This window comes from Mizuhopecten yessoensis, unplaced genomic scaffold, assembly GCF_002113885.1.
Source record: "Mizuhopecten yessoensis strain PY_sf001 unplaced genomic scaffold, ASM211388v2 scaffold7333, whole genome shotgun sequence".
Classification (NCBI taxonomy): domain Eukaryota; kingdom Metazoa; phylum Mollusca; class Bivalvia; order Pectinida; family Pectinidae; genus Mizuhopecten; species Mizuhopecten yessoensis.
This window is the reverse complement of record NW_018406995.1, coordinates 217,468-234,273: the sequence shown is the minus strand read 5'-3', so window position 1 is coordinate 234,273 and position 16,806 is coordinate 217,468. Positions and strand designations below refer to the sequence as shown.

The 16,806-nt window shown below is 36.8% G+C and overlaps 1 protein-coding gene across 2 annotated transcripts in view; it reads right to left on the bottom strand.

Moving 5' to 3' along the window:
* Positions 1-16,344, bottom strand: part of LOC110453476 (electroneutral sodium bicarbonate exchanger 1-like) — a 46,679-nt gene extending 30,335 nt beyond the window's left edge. Inside the window, exon 1 of one of the 2 annotated variants that reach the window (XM_021502428.1) lies at positions 16,194-16,344. The gene's annotated coding sequence lies outside the window, so the exon portion shown is untranslated. Of the gene's footprint in view, positions 1-7,835; positions 7,975-16,193 lie in introns of those variants that run through there. The other variant, XM_021502429.1, reaches the window with a different exon arrangement.
* Between the last annotated feature and the right edge of the window lie 462 nt (positions 16,345-16,806).

The window sequence follows — 16,806 nt, the reverse complement described above, 5'->3', positions numbered from 1 at the left end:
GAACAAGCATGCTCAGATTCCAAAGACAAAACTGAGTCCAATGTTCCGTATAAATATATACAGATATGTTTGTGTTCTTTTTGATTCATACAAAAACGATTTCCCCCATTAAAGTCCTTATTATGTGTACGGAGTCGACGAACACATTTGATAATTCACCATGTAACTCAATCGAAATTATCGTAATAGTTAATATTCGTATGAGCGTCATAACAGTAATTACAAATCATATCAATTACACATAGGTTCGGTTAAACATTTTTTACACGTTTTGAATATCGCAATCGATCTTAAGTTCATCTTAGTCTAACAAATTAAACAAAAATTAACAAATTGGGTACCCATAAATTTATTGACAATGGTGTATACAAAAAACTTGTACACACACAAGTTTCAAAATCAAAATACGGCGATAAGATATTAAAACTCATTTAAACTTGAGAAGCGGTCAGTTAACTCCTGGTGAGAGGCACATGCTTTTACCTTATTGGTTTATAAAACACGTGACATATACGTAACGTTAGAAACGACCAGTCATGAGATTCATTCAGTGACCATGTGACATATATACAATAGACAGCGCTATTGTCCTCCTCGGCCCTTTTCAATGTGGACAAATTAGGACTAATAATTTGTTATGCTTTAGGGCAATGCCGATATCCTTTCATTCATTCACATTACTTGTCACTAACTGTATCTAGTCGTATACATTACTCTCAGCCTTACATGTTACCATGTCACGCATGAAACAAAAATAATTACCGCTTCCGGTCCTTTCCATTTTAGGTAAATAATGAAAATTGTCTACATACCTTTCCCCCACAAGGAAACGTATCCAGGTAATTAATGAGCTCCCGACGAAAGCTGTAAATGGAATATCAACTAGAACGTCCATAGTAGTCTGTTTATGAAACTAGTACAACTGAATGAGAGGCAGACGGTCGTTTGTTCTGCTATTTAAAAATAGATTTAAATACTTTTTCACCAGTCACGGACTAGTTACATAAGGTACATGTATCCACCAGTGTTTAAAAAACACTGAAACACGTCTCTGACTTGCACTGCACAGGTACGTGTACTAATTGTCTATATTTATTAAATACTGTGTGTATAAATACCGTGTCCTCTTATTGTAATCGTATCGATCTCTGGTATACGCTTCAATGTGTTGGTTTGTCTGCAGGTATAGACAATACCAGGGATCCATTTTCGTATACACCGAGTGTGTATTTGCCTGTGCAACGAACGATCGACCCCTTAGAGGTTCAATCAGTTTTCATTTATTGATTTATTTGTCTTTTACATTTCATANGGGGGGGTCAAGAGGTCAAGAAAAACAAGACCAGGTGTTTCGGAAGGGTGAACGTCTGCTGCGACATGGAGAACAACTAACCCGCCATGTCACTATTGGTCTAGTTCAATTAATGGCACGTCCTCCAAGTGGGAATAGAGATAAACACAATATGTCCATATGAGAAACATAAAAACAAACACATAAACCTTCCCAGGAAATGAAATATTTCTTAATTGAGGCATTTTATGTTTAAGATATTATATAGTATTTTGTTGTGACCTTACGTTATTTATAGACATATTACATGACTAAACTTCCTCATATATTTGGCGAGATGATTTCCTCGTTGATTTACAGGGGAAACTTGGATGGAATACCCAGTATATAGAAGAAAAGACTCCTTTAAATTTATTTACTTTTTACTTGTATTCTGTTTGTTCACATTGACTTCGATATCATCTAACGGAACAGAGAAAGAATTTTAATATCGCAAGCAAGATTGTGCTAACATATTGCATTATGTGTTTCTATGCCCATTACCGTCACCGAAACACAACGTTCAATTTAGAAATGTAAGAAAAAAGAACGATTCATGCATGCAATTTTAATTGATATTGAGACCTTTGTCTTTGTGAAATTGATGGTTAATACCACTTTTGTTCTTCCTATGAACCACGGTTTTTTTTTCGTCAAAATATTCATGTTAAATTCATCATAAAAACGCAAACAGTACGACCGCTACATCAAACGCTGTAGTGGCAGTGTTGATCCAGGACTGGTGAGTGATATAGTATATCAATTGTAATACAAAAGAAGTGTATCAGGTTGTCGTCAGATCAATCACAATATTTCAAAAAATGTGTCCGAAAACGTTAGGCACACTCATGTGAGAAAACAAACAAATTTCTTATCTCAACTCAGAAACACATTAAGGGAGTAGCGAGATGACACATATACACAGTAAACACAATTAAATAACAATACAACGCAAAACTGATGTCTTTAATCCAGTATTTCACTCATAGATCAAGGTAAACACTTGTGACTGGAGATTTTATCAACGACGTTTTGCGAAAGGAAATAAATGCTGCGTGTTATCTTTGGATAGGATTAGGTTCCTGTCTGTTGCCTATATTTTCTGATGTGAATCAAGTTTGGTGGCGTGTAGTGTAGATTACTGTACTCTATTACCTTTGATAGGTGTGTATTAGAGGCTAATGTCAATAAATCTGTGTCTTCTTGGAATAATATCAAATTTGTTTGATGTGACGAATCAATCGCTCGTGTGCGTGATTGATTCGTTGGTTGAAATGAATATATTTATTTAGAGACGGCTCCTGTTTGTTCGATTCTGCCTGAAGCGAATTCGTCAACAGTGCTTTTTTTCCGTCTTGACTGTATTCAATAATAGCTCGTAAGTGTTCGACTCGGAATAAAGTCTTTTTAATGGTTCCTGTGGATTCAGTTCTGTCTAACGTGAATTAAATCCTAAATAGTTAATTTCTGTCTGAAGTTACTCAATCAACAGACGTTCATCTTTGTCTAAAGTTCGTGAATTCGATTCTGTTGGTAGTGAGTTCATGGTTAGGTCGAATGTATTCGATTTTTTCCTAAGTGATATTATGAAAGGTTCTTGAGTATTCAAATTTCCGTCTGACATGAGTTCATAAATGTTGTTTTTTTTTTATTAAAAAAGTTGTTTTTTCTTCTGAAAAATGAACATATTAATAGTTCAAGTGATTCACCTGGATTTAAAGCAAATTATTTAATTTATAGAAGGATTCCGTAATTCGTTTTTAGTTTAAGTGAATTTTAACACAATGCCACATATTATTTTCGTGCGCTATTTAATACATCGTTTTAATTAGGGTTTTTTTCCCGTCTGAAATCATTCATTCAAGACTCATGTAAATTCAAGTCTTTTGAAAGGAATTCATATTTTGAATGTCCTTCTGAATACCTTAGGTCGGATGTGGTTTGTTTCTTATTTCAGTTATTTCCCTCGGTGAATAAGATTCTGACAAAAGCAATTAATATACATGAGCAAGTTATTTGCTTTTATCTGAAGCAAATTGAGAAACCAATTGAATATTTTTACTTATCCCATGAAAATTAATTTCAGCTTGATATGGCTATATATCGTTCTGTACAAAGTAAGATCATTACAGATTTACTTCACATACGGTGGACTTTGTCATCATACAGCTTTGCAACCTTAAGGTTACAGAAATGCCTTGTATTCCGAGATAAAGGCGAAGCAATTACTAGGCATATATCAATTGGACATTTGTCATACGAGATAAATGAAATATTTACAAACTGACGTACTAATGACATGACTGACCAATGCCCCCTGGCGGTGACCAACTTTATACGGCGTAAACAGTCAACAGTGACACAACCTAGAAATGGGCAAATGGAAAGCTTGCATTGTTTCACGTGATCATATTTATGATATACTTATTAATTTTAAGTTGGAAAGTCGCATAAATCACAACAATGACACATGAACAAATTTAAAGCTTCCTCGGGCAGTACTTGTCTATACAATCATAAAGCCATCACTTTATAACCACATTCACGTCAAACGTTCTCACGTAAGTTTCGTTTACGACATAGTATCTAAATGTCCAGGTACCCCTGTCCACATAGCCTAAGAGCAGCCTGAGGTAATTATTAAATGTTACCACAGATATTGGCAGCATGGAAAATTCCAAGAGGGACATGATCATTGCGGCGTGGCAAGTACAAACCAACACCAAGCCGCCAACTCGATGACACTTTAAGTAAGCAAAGTAAACGAGATAAAAGATGTTCAAATGATCATAATAAAACTTGGACACAAGAGAAATGTAGGACTGGATGATATTTTCCTAAACTACTAAAACTGCACTCGATCGGGAGGATGATTCAAAATAAAGTAAACGTAACAACACTAGTAATTATGTTTTTAAAGATAACTTCTGAACAGGAACACTCTTTTGATCTGCTGAATATGCTTTCTAATACCGGTAACAGGGTACATATGGTAGTAGTCATCGGAACAATACACATAAAAATTTCACTGCCTGTGCTATGTAAACCAATATATAATCAAATTATTCGTTTAACTGTTTAAAACATAAGTATATATTTGAGAGGGCTTTAGTGAAACAACTCGAGGGCAATTGCAGAGACGACTTCAAACTATATGTCTAGGTCTATAGGCGTGGGTACAGAGGTCAGTCTTAACTGATAACACTCACAAAGACGTGACGGACAGGTCTGGACAGTGACACATTGTTTTGCTTTTATTAATGGTCCTGTCCGAAGCATTGCACTGGATTCTGCCTGTTGTACTATCGGATAAAGGGAGCGAAAATTGGGATGGGGATGACTCTGATCAGCAGCTCATCAAAAGCTACCTGTCAAACATGAAGTGGAGTGTCGAACATCCCAATAGTGTACGCCCGAATCAAAAAGTGGTATCAAAGGACCACATGGTTCATTTTAGAATTTTTCAATGCATTTATTTTGAGACATTTCTATTTCCGTTTTTCAACTTTATTTCACTAAAGATGACACGTTTATAGCTATGCTACATCCTCTCAGCAAAAACAGAGAATTTTACTGATTTTATTTGAATTTAGAAAAAGGTTCGTTTAAAGTGAAATTTTGATAAAATTCTGCGCTATCTACTGCGCCACTATACCATGCATCGAAATACTACACTCTTTGTGGTATTAGCTCTTGGACAGAAGTGGCGCTTCTATCCTATACATAAATTTGTGTCTCATAGAAATGCAATATATATAAAATTGTCATAAAATAATATTAAACTTATATCAGCCATAGAGTAATATTAGGAAAACAACTGAAAACTTCAGAACTTCTCTTCCCCGTGCAGAGTAGGTTTGGCAGGTAAGTGACGCGATGTTTACCGACAAGAATCAGGGCATTAATCACAGTGGTCACAACGATATAAAGGTATTTGTCCTGACGCTTTTTGACGTAGCTGGACAAGTTGGTGGTCAATTTATGGTCACTTAGCGTCAAGAAGTCATAACTTAACGACTTTGGGACAGAAAGGTGGACTGGGCCACTGCACAAATGTCTACTGGTCACTGAAACCTCGAGGAAAATGTCATGAAAATGAATGGTTATATTTTCGTTCTCTAATACTCAAATCTATCTTTCTGTATGTGTGTAGACATATTAATGACACTACTGACTTCAAATTTATTTTAAGATTATTGTACATAGATGTCACTATCGTATGTGATATTAATACATTTACGTCTGTAAACGCAGTTGTTGCATTTATGTTTGCAAAAATCGTGAAATTTTAATATGCAGACAATTTCCAATGCAAACCGAACCGTTGTGCTCAATGTGATACAAAATTGTACCACACTTGACCTTGTACGTACGTTCTACATTTTCGAGGTCAGGGGCATTCACGTATCTTATATTAAATCCATTTAATTGCTCTATAAATAGCACCTGGGGATGAAATGCGTCTGCTTGTGACGTCAAAGAAAGGTCCTCTCAAATTTCGTACGAATAACCTTCAAAGTTTGGTCATCTTCGAATAATTAGCAGGGCGCTTTTGTTTGTTTGTTTGTTTGTTTATATATTTTTGAAGGTCTTTGTCCATACTTCTCTACAGTGCCAATTCGTACAATCAGTATAATACAGATCAGGAATGCACAAATTATTTAATTTGTTAGGCATTCTTTTGGAACAAAGTGACCGGTTACCATCGCAATGTTAAAATAAACACGCATCATAAACGGGTACATAGGCACGCAATTTACTGTGAATATGACGCAGATGAGCAGAAATAGAACTGACCCCAGGGCACGTAGACGTCATTAATCTATACATATTACAAACTACGTAACATTAACGTATGCTATGTACATGTACCTGACACACGTTTGCGTTAAGTTGTTTTTGGACGTTGTTGTGCAATGCATAACATGTATACGAAGCTTTGTCAACGTGGTGGAGTTATTTCAAATATTTATTTATTTATTTTTTATCAGCCTATATAATATTGAGATAATTGTCTTGTAAAACATGTAAAATAACAATAAAATATTTTCCATTCTCATTTTTAATGGAAACTCGCGAGTCAGTCTTTTCAGATTTCAGACTGATGATATATATGTAGGTCAATACAAGGTCGGGAACAATTATTAGTTATATGAAAATGCTTAGGGTCAGCGACCTGTACTTAGACATTATGCTAGGTTAGCTTTACACCGTGTCGGACTTTAGATCAGCTCGAGTTTCCTCCATCCCTCACAACTTCAGCAACGTTATTTATGTATCAGCTGCTTTAGGAATATTTTGGCCTTCTGTTATCCACACTTTTGTTAGTTTCCGTTTAATTGCCGTGAAGAAGTTTACAAAAGTTTATTTCCTTCGCGTCGTATTCTTGTATTTCCACCAGCTCGTCATTGCACGTAAAGGATCTTAACCGTCTTCATTTAAAGAACTAATTTACTGCTGTTTTGGTTTTCATTCACGTTAAGGTTAGACAAATATCCGGTAATAAGTTACCAATAATTGATATTAATGATTACAAAGCAAAAAATTATATATTAATACAGCTAACCGTATCCAAGATAACGAAAACAATGTCTTTGTCACATCACAGACCATGGTAATGCACCGTACACAGTCTGACCGATACACATCTTTAACGTAAAGTAAACTCTAATGGTATATCAAGTTAATATCTAGATATCAAATTGTTTTATCGCTATTTCTTTTTTAATTTCAAACTTAATCCTTTTACCAATTATAACATTGCATGGAGTAAGATTGTAAAGACGTATGTTAGCAGACGATATAATACAAAATTAAAAACAAGTTGGATTTATAATCAATCATGGTGAATATCTTATTCAGGAATAAGCATCATGAAATATTTGTTCGTTCACGAAGCTGACCAAACTTATTGATATCTGCATTTTTCTTTCCCATTTTCCATCCAAAATAAATATTTAAACCCCTCAAAAACCTTTCACTGGGGAAGTTGACTCAACTGAAGTATTTATCATATTCTAAAACCTTTCTAAATGCTAAGAATACACGGCGGTGACACACCTAGTCGTGTTGATTGAGACGTCGTATAATCTTCAGTGAGGATGACTTCACTACACACAGACAGATAAGTTACCCTCTCACCAGTGGGTAGAATAAGGCTAGCGATAGTCCCGGCAGTAAGCCTGCCTTTGTGAGAAAACTGCACCAGACCGTGTTATTCGGGGTATCAGATACCACTGACAATGTAGTATACTGGTGGAGTACATGTGTTATATGTACAACGTTCTTAACGCTCTATTTTCTTTCCATTCCCTACAAATCATCAACCGTTGTGAATGTATTTGTGTAGATAGAGCGATACCAGTAGACAGAAACGCTTGCTCTGAGGGTTAGACATTTAAACTTTCTACGTCAATTCGTTGTGTGTAAGTTGTGTCATATGTATCTTCAGGAAGAAAGAGAATGGCGTTTCGTGCTGAGAGATTGTAACATATTACAGACTTACCGGTAACTGTTTCCGCCTAGTCTTGGCATAATCCTAATGGTTTTAACGCTTGAAAGATACACTGGATCCAAACGCATTCGTTACGCTTATATTCTGAAGATGTCGGTATACTTCCGGTAACACTGTATCGGCCTGACACGTGCGACTCCGTTCATGGGTGGTTAACCGAACACAGTACACATTTTACCACACCCTGTCAACTAAACGCTTATGAATACCATAGATACCATATACACCAGGGAAAACCTTCCAGTGAAACAGATTCACCGTCATGGATGGAAACACCACGTGTTAGATACATATATAAGTAAAAGCTTTTTATGAAAGAACAGATAAAAAGTAGATAACGAAACTTTATCACACAATAGAGTTGTAAAACTTGTTTTTACATCCTACCGTTTACATTTACAAATAGATAAAATAACCATCATTTTGATCAAAATCAGTGTATTCCTAATACAAAGTTTCATACATATTGTATTCGTTTTGATCAGGTTTTATCGAAACTGTGCGTCCCATTACAATACATCAGATAAATACGCATTTCATTGAATTTAATGATCTGTAATTTTAAACATAAAAACAGTTCGCTCGTCAGATGAATATAGGGTTACACTAAGATGACAGTAACATGAACATCAGATTGATTTACGGCGTTCACAGCTGACTGATTGGAGGAAACATGCCTCCATGTTCATTAGACAAGATTTCGTCAAGAAAGTAGTCCGGCATTGACGTCATTTCCGACATGAGTGTGTTTGTGTGTGAAAACAAGATAATTTTTCTTTTGAGGAATAATCTTGAACAGCCGGAAGCATGTGTTTAAATGAATAAACACCAAACTCGAGACATTTGCCGCTGATGTAATTTAAAACTCGCCTATGTAGTTAAACATTTGTATGTTTTGTAAGATTTTTCCCTGACCCATATACGTAAGCAGAGGTAATTCGTTTACCTTCATGAAGAAACACGTGGTAATTAAATGCAAATCTAGCAATAATAAGTGGAAATTTTGCAAATAAAAAAAAAAATATACGAATCCCGGAATGTAATCGGCATTATGATTAAAACGCAGCTGTGGTAAAGTACGATTTCCAGGTAAAACATAACGTAGATAGGATAACATGTACAATTACAACCAATGTCAAATGGTTTTTTTTAAATATTGTTACTACAAAACAAAGTTAAACCTTCAATCAGCATTACGCCTGATCAAGAACACATTCAGATGACTTTTCGAGACGTAGTGGCAATCTTCAGTACATCAACTTTTTGAAATCAAAAGGCAACTATCTTAGAAACCTTTAAATATAGAAGTCACCAACGAGGATCGATATAGGTCAAGGCCACACTTTTATTAAATATTGAAGTAATGCGTTGATGAAGTGATGAAGTTTTTTTGATATTTCGAGGAAATATACGTCGTATACATAGATAATATCCTGCCGTAATTAAGGTTTCGATTCAGGAAACTAGACAAAGTACAGTTAAAATAATGTTCCTTTTTACTACTCAAAACTTGGTTACGTAAAATGCCGTTTCCTCGTCCGTGTATAGAACAATGCAGTCAGAAATCCCGAGACAGTTTTGACAGTGTATATTCATTAACAAACATATAGATCATCCAACTATACCCCGCTAGCATTATAAACAGACGGTCTACGTCACACGGAATCGTCAACACTCCACTGTATAGTAGCGACACACATGTGTATACATTTCATTAAGGGGTTTGTATTATTATCATCCTCTGGAAATTTCCTTGACTGATTAATGTAAAATATAGCACGTGATTACTCATCACTTCATGTGTAACTACGTGACACATCACGTGGTATATTGTACACTAAACGGGTTAGACCGATGACCACAACTGACCACGTCAGAAGGCCATTCGAAGACTTAAGCAACGTCGTACTATTGCGGTGTCGCAGTTCGGGAACCGGACAATAATGGTCAACATGACCTCGAATTCGCCATCAGTAACCTCGGTTTCATTCAATTGTTTCCCCAATCTACGCCAAACACAACCAAGATATTCTAATAAAATATGTTTGTAACAGGAAAGGGGGTGGTGTGTTTCAAACCAGCTACTCACAAACATTCCCAGTTCGCCGCTGTACTAATTGATCTAAGTGGCAGTTCCTCCATCGAAAAGCCAGAAGCAACAGTAACTAAAGAAGCTTGAGGAGGTATATATAAATAGTATTTATACATACATAATAACAGTGTACATATTGTGATGTAACTTACGTCTAATAGGAAAATAACTGGCCTACACTTCACCTCTATATTACTGTCAGTCATAATTCTTCGGGACCGCAATTACATTACAAATCATTAAACTGAAACCTCCGAAAATCAATTGTCGAATACTCATAGTAATAAGTGATCATTGTTATCAGAATCTGAATAACACATAGTCGTAAACTTTACCATCTACACCATATCCTGCAAAAATTTACTATAGAATCATTTTGATAAGGTCTTTTTCTTTTTTGTGAAGCTATTCTCAAAAGGGGAATAACTCTATTTGATTGTAATAAGTTAATTACATGCTACGGTACGTTACACCCATCGTCCTATGTCACCTATAGCTGTCAGACATGACTTTCACCTCTCACAGCACGTCCTTCACAACGTACACATATGTAGATTTTACTTAATTAAGCTATCTACAGAACAATTCACTGTCACTAGGGGAAGACGATTGTCAAATCCGTTAAAAATAATATGTATTACAATGCCAATATATAAACGGCACATTATATCACTTATCGCGCACGTGAAAGTTTTAATTTCGGTTGTGATTTCAGTTTTTTACAAGTCATGAATCAAACATTTACTTAAAGCTAGCTTCATCAAGGACTAGTCTCGCGTGAGTCATTTAGCTGCAAGTAAGATGTGCAGACACTGATATGTTAAAGAGGCCTCGCACGGAGCTTATGAATATAAAAGATATGTCGTAGTTTACACTTTTAAATGTGTATTCAATGTGTCTTGCTTTTAGATAAAATCTGTATATATGCATAAAGGCAACTAATGTGGGCTACGTAATACAATACATATAAACGGCAGGTATAATTCGAGTATGGTATCACACAACCAGCGATCAAGCTGTCAAATCATAAAAAATGGTTTCTTCGTGTTATCGATTTTCTTTTTCTTTTGATGTAATAACAATTTCCCAGAAGTACTTCACAAACAACAAGTTTGAACTTTGTTTAAATCAACCAAACTAAACACTGTGCGTGTTCAAGTCCTTTTGACGACTTATCAAAGTCCATGGCGCGATTTAGGCTTACTTTGTACGAGCTCTCTGGCTGCCCCCGAAACTTATAAGTTCACCTTGTCATTACCTATTGCTATCTAGAAAAAAATATAAATTGCACACTTTCATCTTCCAAAATCATTAGTTACTATTGTCCCAATATTTTTCGACCCTGTACCTATTTCAGAGACCTTAAACGACAACAATTTCAGTACCCCAACGGGAATCGGGCGGAACCTAAGAGGAACAATCATGAGTGGTGTCCCCTGCGAACAAATATAACGCGATTAACTACTACGAATCCTGTGATAGTACTATGTATTGGGACTGTAAGGTATTTAAGGAATCTCTTAATGTGATTTTTAAAGGCACTTTGTCACTATGAATATATTCCAATGACTCCAACTTTGATGAACTTTGCACTTGGGCGTTGTGACGAAATCAGGGCGTCTAGATCTGATTGCCCTATGTACTGGGGCACTGAGTGGAACTGTCGGGCCATGAATCTGTGAAGGCCCGATGTCTGTGACACTGAGGAACTGTCGGGCCATGCCACTGTGATGGCCCTATATCTGGGACACTGAGGAACTGTTGGGCCATGACACCGTGATGGCCCAATGTCTGGAACACTGTGAGGAACTGTCGGGCCAAGAAACTGTGACGCCCTATGTCTGGGACACTGCGAGGAACTGTTGGGCCATGACACTGTGGTGGCCCTATACCTGGGACACTGCGAGGAACTGTCGGGCCATGAAACTGTGACGCCCTATGTCTGGGACACTGCGAGGACCTGTCGGGCCATGAAACTGCGATGGCCCTATGCCTGGGACACTGCGAGGAACTGTCGGGCCACGACACTGTGCTAACCCTATGTCTGGGACACTGTGAGGAACTGTCGGGCCATGGAACTGTGATGGCCCTAGGTCTTGGATACTGTGAGAACCTGTCAGGCCATGCAACTGTTATGAACCTACATGTATAAACCGGAATATTATGATATGTGGAACAGTGTTAGACTTGAACTGTAATGATCATTGGTACCGGAACACCACGTGTTTCTTTCACGAATACAACGCTGGCCGCTTTCCACCATAAATTATCATTTACAGAAAACTGAGTAAGAACAAAAGATGGTAATTTATGCTTACGGCTGCTACTGTTGCATAATGTGGCTTTATGTAATCATCCAAGACCTCAACTGTCACGCCCTGCCAACAGGTGGTATCTGTACTGACGGTGACAAGATGTCATCGTAACAGAAAGCTTGTTGAACTCTTTCTACGGGAATGAGGCAATTTATTCATTTCAACAAACTTCATTTAAAGGTGATAGAGAGCAGGTAATACTTATGCAAGTCTCTCTTTCCCTCAATTTCCAACCCGTCATATATATTAAAACCATATTCTAGCATTTTTATTGGCTGCTAATTGTGGAATAGCACGCCTGCGTTCATGTTTCAAGTGTACTTTCACCAACTGTGATGTCACATGGAAGAACATGAAGACGTCACAAGAAGGCAGTTATATTTTACCGGAAGCAAACATCGGCTTATATCCAGAAAACTCGTACCTATGTATTTTCAATAAAATCAATAAGCAACACATTACGTTAATACCGGCGACATACAAGTGTCATCAATGGCACATGCCTTACCTACCGGAAGTAGTCGTTTGCTATTATTCGCAAGAGTTACACCGGAATCATGCATTTGTGGTAGTTCGATGTCATATTACATAGATAACAGAGACACACGTGCTATCATTTGTTCGGTAAGACATTACGAACTTGTCCGATCTACACGTTTTTTTCATCCAGCATTTATCAAATAACTTTATTACCGGAAGTACATAAGCTATCATAAAGTCATATAAAATACACACCGGAAGTACACGTGTTTTGATCAGTTTAGTATCATTTCATTTATTTATCGTAGGAACACGTGTGTTACTATTTGTCGCTTATCACGCAATGCACTAGGCGGAAGTGCGTGTGTTTTGATTTAGTCACTATCACAATATGTCCCACAAAACTACACTGTTATATTTACCGGAAGTGCACAAGTTATCACTCTTTTATCACTGTCTGTGTTACATAACGTACATACCGGAAACAGATTGTATTATATGTCAGCAACACATAATCAAATTACCGGAAGTGGAAGTAACCATGATTTTTGTCCGGTCAATATTGCATTACGTTACATAACACCGGAAGTGCACTGTAATATTATCTCATCAGTATAACACAATGTACTTACCGGAAGAACTGATGATATCATCCAGTCACTATCACATCACCTACTTACAGGAAAACACGTGTTATCTGCCGGTCAGCATGACTTACGTACTTAGTGCATCTGTACATGTGTTTTCATCAGTCTTTTATCACATTTGAAGTATCGAAAATTTTCACTCAATAATAAAAACACACTGCAATAAAGTTGTGTAATTTAATACCTGTTATTAATATATGTAGATTAACAAATCTGCATATTCGACTTTCATTATTCACCAAATGCACTTAAAATTGACATTGATAAGTACAATTATGTTCTATGTATGATAATAAACTATGCGTTGCGTGTCATGTTATAAATGACGACATATGCTAATTGAAATCAGTGATCAAGTGCGTACAAATGTTCCATTAACCTTCATAGAAAGCAGTTTGTCCATCAAACGTCAACGCCCGAATAATTGAAGAGAAGGAAAAGCAGTACGGAAAATTCTCCAACGACGTAATGCTATTACTGAAATATGTAATTACAGACTTGTCTGTAAAACTAAAACAATATAATGACGATGTCAAATTTAAATCGCAGATGCTTAAATAAGACAGAAATATAAAATGTTACACTGTTATTATCTTTCCGGTCGAATAGGACTGTTAATAGTTTGCTGTTTTGTAGTTGAAAATCAGCAGTATTAAAAATGAAATATGAATTTGTTGTGCCTTTTTATGTGTACATGCTAATTGATTTCATTTCTTAAAATCTGAAGCCAGTGTTGTATAAGAAAGAGATTGTTATACATGTGTAATTATTTCTATGTCAAAACACGTGTTAGTCCAAGAACAGTATACACCCTTGGGCCTTCGGGACTTGAGACCTTCGGGCTTTACGAGGCTCTGAGCGATGTCACTTTCTGATGAGAGGAAATACAATGTAAATCTTGAAGACATACTTGTCATAAGGCCATTTAAAATAACAAAAGATGAACTGATGCTGCGAAGAAAAGGTAAAAGAACAGCAGCGAAGAAGGCAACGGAAACGTGGCGCCACGTGCATGCATTCCGATTTTCATATCATTGAAATAGCTTCTAAATCTAGAACAACCTACTCCTAGCCTGCTGTTGTTTAATACATTGCTAGCTAGATACAGTGTTTAAACAGAAAGCAGTAATAGAAAGGGAGAAGTCGAGAAGACCGGAAAGCATGCCCTTATAATCGTCCATTTCGTCCTTGCCGCTATTGTCGTCTTGCGTTGATACCTCTATAGGTAACCTACCTGTCCTGAAAATAGTGACGTCACCACGGAAGCCTGTGTCTTACAGCGACGAATTAATGAGTCATTAGATATGCAAATTAATGTACGAACTAGTTTACCTCAATCACGTGACAAAAGGTCACTTTGAAGTTGTTCTTCCGTGCGCCCACGTATAGTTTAAAGTCACTTGATTCAAAATAGAGTAAAATGTAATTCAATGATAACTCTCACAAGGTTAATAGCAAGGTCTTTCTTAGGTCAAATCGCACGTGTTGTATGTGACGCTGTACACATTTTATAGGTGAAACTAGGCGTTGCGACTTCAGAAAATATTAATTGTATGAAATAGTAAAATGTTCAGTTATATCACAAACATAAGTAATGGATCGTAAGACCATTGGGGAGGGTGGTTTAATTTCCCTGAGTTTGGGTTAAGGGGTGGGGTCGTAAAAGAAGATAGATATCCTAATTTATGAAGATCTGCCACCTGTGCGTCCGCATGCACTTACGGCGTTTGATAGACGACTTAATACCACTCAGGAACATTAGACCTGTCTCGTTGTATATCACCTCCAACCAATGATGAGTGGCATAATTTATAGCTCTGGGGAGTCTTATTGATAAATTATATCTAGGGCCATGATAACACCGGTCCAAATAGAGGATATGCAACGTTACACTGCGGACTTAACTGGCTTCCAGCCGATTATATTTCGTAAAGAATTTTCTAGATGCGTTTTTTTTCACTAATCTCCCTCTAGTTCTTAAATTCGGAACTTCTGGAATCAGGCATACAAGTGTTTTTTGTCATTAGTTTGTTCCCCTGATTAATTCAATATTATAGAAAGTGGGACCAGTCTAAGCGACTTGTAATGTCTTCACCTCTACAATCGTAAAGTAGGTCGTGAATGATTCCTGAATACTAGCAATACCCGGTCACTGTATCGTATGCAAACTAAATAATCTAAGTCCTGTTAGCCTTCTCAGTCACATATGATATCGAGTTTAAACAGATATGATTCCTTATATCCGAAGTATAGACACTTTGAAATCTTTCTTTATTTCAGGATCGAGATATCTTGAAAGCACCAATGCAGATGCAAATCTCCATCGAGTCTTGCGATGGCACTTGGCATGCGCACGTCCTTTGGGTGACATTGCGTCTGCAGGTTTCACAATTTTAAGTAAAACGTATAAAAATCAGTAAATCCCACGGACAGCCCCTACATATAATCTCGTCTGACATATAATAGCAAATACTTTTTTCCTTTAAATTTAAGTTGTTTTTCTGATTCTCTACCTTTTGAGATCGTTTACCGAATATGCTTCTTGGTGATCATTACATTTCTAATGCCAGACCTTTTTTCCGCAAAATACTATGGTCAGTTATACAATACTTGTAGTCAAATAGTTCCATATTAAGTTCAGATTGAATTTTTTGATGAAATGTGTCGTTTTGGCCATGATTAAATAATAAGATGGCTTAATCTACATGTTATTTCTTAACCCCCGATGCCGATAGCTGAATTTGTTGGTTTGCTTTTCGGGGAAGAAAATGTATGGACATACACATAGCATTCAACATATGATTAAATAACTTACCTGTAGTATATATCCTGGTTTTTTACACAATGCAGGTAGATTTCCCTGTTTTTCCTCCCTTTTCACACTAGCAGACGACAGGTGTCGTATCGGCTTGTGACGCTCGGAGCGCCACCTGACAAAGAGAGTTTGAGAGGGACGCGAACTACTTTTGTTTCATTCATCCGCACGCTTCAGTAAGCACACCTCATGACGTAGACGTAATGTAGTGAGACTTTTTCCGGCTGTCACCACCTATCCAGGCCCCGTGTCATTTACAACATTTACAGACGGTCAAACGATGTACGGTGTGGTGAAAGGACATATATTTTACTGTATGTAAACGAGTGAGTGATGCATATTTATATACATTATTTTATAAATTGTGTGGATGATCTGACGGCGAACATTACATATGGTATTCGACACAGAGAGGTAATTGTTCTGACAAGGACACATTGATGGGTGTCACTTGATATGCGTGATTACGTCAAACTATAAAATTGTCAGCGTCTGAGTGTAGTAGACTTGCATAAGTCCAAAAGACTGAACTATTCAGTTAAAAACATTTAATAGCATACAATGTACGAAGTCTTTGCAATTATTGACCAACATCACAAATGCAGAACTTAAT